This window comes from Papio anubis, unplaced genomic scaffold, assembly GCF_008728515.1.
Source record: "Papio anubis isolate 15944 unplaced genomic scaffold, Panubis1.0 scaffold587, whole genome shotgun sequence".
Lineage (NCBI taxonomy): Eukaryota > Metazoa > Chordata > Mammalia > Primates > Cercopithecidae > Papio > Papio anubis.
The window spans coordinates 25,376-30,525 of NW_022166089.1; the positions used below are offsets into that span (position 1 = coordinate 25,376).

At 35.8% G+C, this 5,150-nt stretch overlaps 1 pseudogene; it reads right to left on the reverse strand.

The window, feature by feature from the left end:
- Positions 1 to 1,754: 1,754 nt before the first annotated feature.
- Positions 1,755 to 4,318, reverse strand: LOC116273353 (annotated as a pseudogene).
- Between the last annotated feature and the right edge of the window lie 832 nt (positions 4,319 to 5,150).

Consider the following 5,150-nt stretch of genomic DNA (forward strand, 5'->3'; position numbering starts at 1 on the left):
AGGAAAATGATTTTCATTAATCAGAGCAGGGAGCCTAAAGCTTAATTCCTTGCTTCAATTTATCATGATTTGTATGTAGTTGAAAGGCAGCCAATTAATGTACTTTCTCTTTTTGCTCTTATTAATTAGTAGACATGCTGAAAACTTCTGTCAAAATTAAAATCTTTCTTAGATTATTTTTCTCCTTTTAACTTTCTGGAAATAATGGTAGAGATTTTTTCTTTGAAGTTACCTGGAATTGTCAACTTGTATACTAGCACCAACAGTCAAAAACTACACTATAGAAATCAAAACTTCCATCAAGTATTATTTGAAGTCTTAGTACTGAGAACGAAAAAATAATTGGTTGTTATGTCTATTCTCTGTCAGGTTTAGAAAATTATTTTAAGTGTTTATTTTTTATTCCTTGATGTTCCTTCTATAAAGGTAAAATAAACAACTAAAATCAATCATGTAGAGGAAAGAACAACCATTAATTTTCTTGAGGGAACTCAAATATATAATTATGACCAAACTAATGTTTAAAATTTTCCATGTTTAAAGGAAGATATTGTGCCCAGACATTTTTATCCTGAAGATTTATACAAGTCAGCCGCCATCTATAGCCAAGCGTTTGAAGTTTTAATTGGTCCTTATTATATTTGGATCATAAAAGTAAAAAATAAAAATCTCAGTGAAAGACTTTGGGTGTTAAAAATATTTGAGCCTTTCAGCTGTCACATGCAATTTTCTGTAATCCATATGAAAATTCAGCATGTCTCTAATGCAAATATGTTGGTAAATGGTTTCACTTCCAACAATATTAAAGAATTTAATAGAGGACTAATGGAAAATAAAAGAATACTGCTACATGACTAGGAACAGGTTATATTAACCTTTTTTGGGGAGTCATAAACCTCAATATAAAAGGCAGAAATTATGTAGGATGTGTGTTAACATATAATGAGATGGAGATTTCCTCCTCTTTAAACAAGGCAATCATTTTCATTGGCTGACTCCTTCAAAGCTACACTTTTTCTACTTTTATTTTAAAATCAGGGTGAGAAGGAAGTGAGATATTCATTAATCATATAGGAGCTTTGTTTATAGCATGCTCAGATGCTATTAGACAATATTAGACATACATTAGACAATACAGTATCAGGGCTGAAAGAAAATTGATATTTCTTGATTCAAGATACAAATAATTATATTGAATAGCTCTACAAACTTGCTATTCTAACTTTGGGCAATTGACCAGCAACGTGGACCTCACCTAGGAGCTTGTTACAAGTATAAAATTGGCCAGGCATGGTGGCTCACGCCTGTAATCCTAGTACTTTGGGAGGCCGAGATGGGTAAATCACTTGAGGTCAGGAGTTCAAAACTAGCCTGGCTAACATGACGAAACTCTGTCTCTACGAAAAATACAAAAAATAATAAATAAATAACAGGACTTGGTGGCATGCACCTGTAATCCCAGCTGCTCAGGAGGCTGAGGCAGGAGAATTGCTTGAACCCGGCAGGCAGAGGTTGTAGTGAGCCGAGATCATGCCACTGCACTCCAGCCTGCATGACAGAGCGAGACTCCATCTCAAAAAAAAAAAAAAAAAAAAGTAAAATTATACAACCTACTCTCACATAAGTTTTCAGAATCTTCACTTAAACAAGATCTTCAGGTGATACATGCACACATTGGAGTCTGAAAATTCTGTCCTGACAACATCTTCCCTAAATGTTAATCCAGGTCCAACATCTTCAATTACTGGGTAATAAGGGTAAGCTACCTTATAGTAGATAACTTCAATGTTTGTGATCTTCCTCATAAGAAAGGAAAAATCTGCTTCTTGCATCCAATTAGACCAAATTCTTGTTCTAGGGCCAATCAAAGTGAGTTTTATTCCTTTTTCAGAATAGTCTACTACATACTTCAAAACTTATTCTACATTCTTACTCTTCTCTTCTTCCAATTCCTTTAGTCAGTCCTCAATTTATAAAGGAATTATTCTTCTATGTTGGATGTTCTATCTAAACCCCATTCTGATGATTGGGAATCAGATGTAATTTCTCAATTTGAAATGTGGTATTCCAGTAATGAAAGCAGAATTGAGTGGCATCATTGTCTCTCACATTCTGCACATACTTTCTCTATTCTGCCTAAAGATTACATTTATCATACTTGAGAGACTGGGGACATAACATGAAGTGGGGGACTCATACTGAGTCTGTAATTTTCCGAGGTTATGTCTCCATTTTTAATTCTTTTAATTCAATATGTGTATATCATATCAATTCTTTGATGCCCCAAACATAACTCTAAAAAGTTTAACATGCATTGCTACACACATTTTTTAAATATCTGAAGCAATTTTCCTCTAAATTTACCATATTAGAGTGCATCCATGTGTAAGCAATCCTGCTTTGTATCATGGAGCCAAGATACTAAAAGATTAATAAAATAATTTGTAAAAGCTCCTTTCACAGACTAACAAATAATATATTTCCTCAAATGTTCTGGAATATACTACTGGCTTGTATTAGTGTATTCTGAATTTTCAGAAATAAATACCAGTCAATGGTTTGTCATTACAACTTAAAAGGAATCTGGTTGGGAAGACCTTCAAAATATTGGTCATTAAATCATAAATAAAATTTTTCTTACAACTGGACCTTGGTAAGTGGAGTGTCTTAACTTTTCTTAGTTCAAACTCTGCAAATTAACTCTCACGTTTATAATCATGCTCTTTTATGTGATTTAAGCAGAGATGCTGTTGGTCTATACTTTGTAAGAGAACAGGTAACTCTAGCACAGAAGAAACTATATAACATGGAACTAGGTAGGACTTCAATGGCACTACTCCATTTTTATTGATCCAGACTGTTGCTTTCAACCCTGCTTTCAATCCCCGGGTTGTACTCTGAGAGGAGTGCAGCAGTAATAAAACATGGATGGTGCTGGCTCTCCTCCCTCTGTTCTCCACCTACAACAGTGTCGAAGTAGGACTCAGCCACAAGCCTCAGTCTTCTCCCTCTGAGTCCGTCTGTCCCCATTCGTTAATAGAAGTAGGCGGACCTCCTTTTGAAGTTCAGTGAACATGGCTTTGACATCTTCTGCTAGTGTCATATGCTGTCACCTTTTAGATTTCCAAAGGAAGTAGCATTCTGCAGCTGATTTTCTACTGGCTGCACCAGCTTTTGTTTCCTGGATGGCTTTTTCCCAATGTGAAGTCCTTAGATCAGTAATGCACGTATTGTAAGGATGAACCATTCCTTGCTGAGTTTAACTTGAACTTTATCATAGACGGTGTTAGCCTCTTCCTTTTAATGGTATTTTAATTGTAGAAGCTTTATCATCTTCAGCACGCCTCTTTGGCTTGCCCAGGTGGTGTCGATGGGCGTGTTGTCCAGGTCAGAGTAAAGGGCCTGCAGGCGGCTCAGCCCCTTAATACCACATGCGCTGGGCTGCTGACCCCTGAATTTACTTAAAACAAACAAACTTTGCATTCCAATCACCTAACTTATTTAATTGAGAGATAAAGCATTATAAAGGCCTAAAACACTACATGAACTGACCTCATTACCTTTTAACTTTATCTTCTATTATTCTAACTTTCCCTCATATCCTCTTTACTCAAAAACTGTCTTATAAAATAATGGCTGCTCTGACCACCCAGATGCTTACCAACTCGATTTTCTTATTATTTATTTATTCAAATCACTTAACTTCCTCTAGTTATTAAACTTTACTTGCTTTCTTCATTTATTGCATGCCCCCCACCACCACCCCCATACCGTCAAATGCATGCTTGTGTGTTTTTTTCACATATTATTCCCATAATTGAGACTGCTGCATGGCACTCTGCAGGCAGTCAAAAATGTTTGCCGGCTGAATGAATGTGTAACCTGTTTTCACTTTAAACCCATCCGAGCACGTTTATAGACTGAGAAAAACAGCACTTACTTTATAGGATGTTGGTATGTGTGAAGTTCCCAGTCCCAGGTAAACCCTAACTATAGCTGCTTATATGATTTAGAACACATTTTTCTTCAGTCCACAATTCCCAATAGAACAAATTTTTGAAGATTATTAAACAAAGCTCATAATCTTTTTTGTCTTATTTCTTTTTAATAGTACCATTGCCAATAGTTATAACAAGTATTAGAGTTTTTCTAACTTAAATAAATATTTGTTAGATTTTGTCTTTTTTCTCTGTTTACCAGAAGTCATATTTGAATGGATTGTTTTTGGCTCACGTGTTAATGATTAGAAGGTGATGAGAAATAGTGCTAGCTCTTACCTGGAGGAGTAATGAGCCTTGGAAAAATCTGCAGACACGAATGTAACAGCTTTTGATAGGACGTCTGCTCACTAGCTTTCCCTATGTAGTCAATGATATTTACCTGAAAACATTGCCTGTCATGTACTAAAACAAACCAAAAGAAGAAAAAAGTGGGGAGGGGAGTTAATTTATATGTGAATGTAGATCTAGAAACTATATTAGAAAAAAAGAAGAAAAAACTTCTATTGGGTGTCTTGCATTTAAACAATCCCTTGTGTATCATGCAAAATCGATGGTTATGTGCATTTTTTCTCTGCTAACTCCAGACTAAAATGACAGCCAATGAAAGTGAACTCCTCCCTTAGAAATAGCTAGAGGTTATACCTATCTATAATGTTTAATACTTATTATTTTAGTAATACTGCCAGTGTTCATCTCCGAGACACCAATGCTATCTTAGAAAATTTAGTAAAAAGTGAGCATGTATAAGAAAAAAGTTTGGTACAATAATCCATTCAAAAAGGAGATAGGTGTTAATAACAGGTTTATAAATAGGTATATCTATTTATAATAGGCATAGATATACCTATTTATAAACCTGTTATTAACAGGACGGAAGGAAGGAAGGAAGGAAGGAAGGAAGGAAGGAAGGAAGGAAGGAAGAAGGAAAAAAGGGAGGGAGGGAGGAAGAAGTTAGAAGGCAAGGAAGGAGGGAGGGAAGGAAGGAAGAAAGGAGGGAAAAAAGAAAGCGGGAAAAGAAGGAAGGAGGGAAGGAGGGAGGCAGAGAGGGGAAGGAGGGAAGGGCATGACGAGAAGGGAAAGGATGGAGGGAGGAGACTGTTAAAGCAAAACATATAACCATTGTATTCATTACTTGCAAAGGGGATGTCT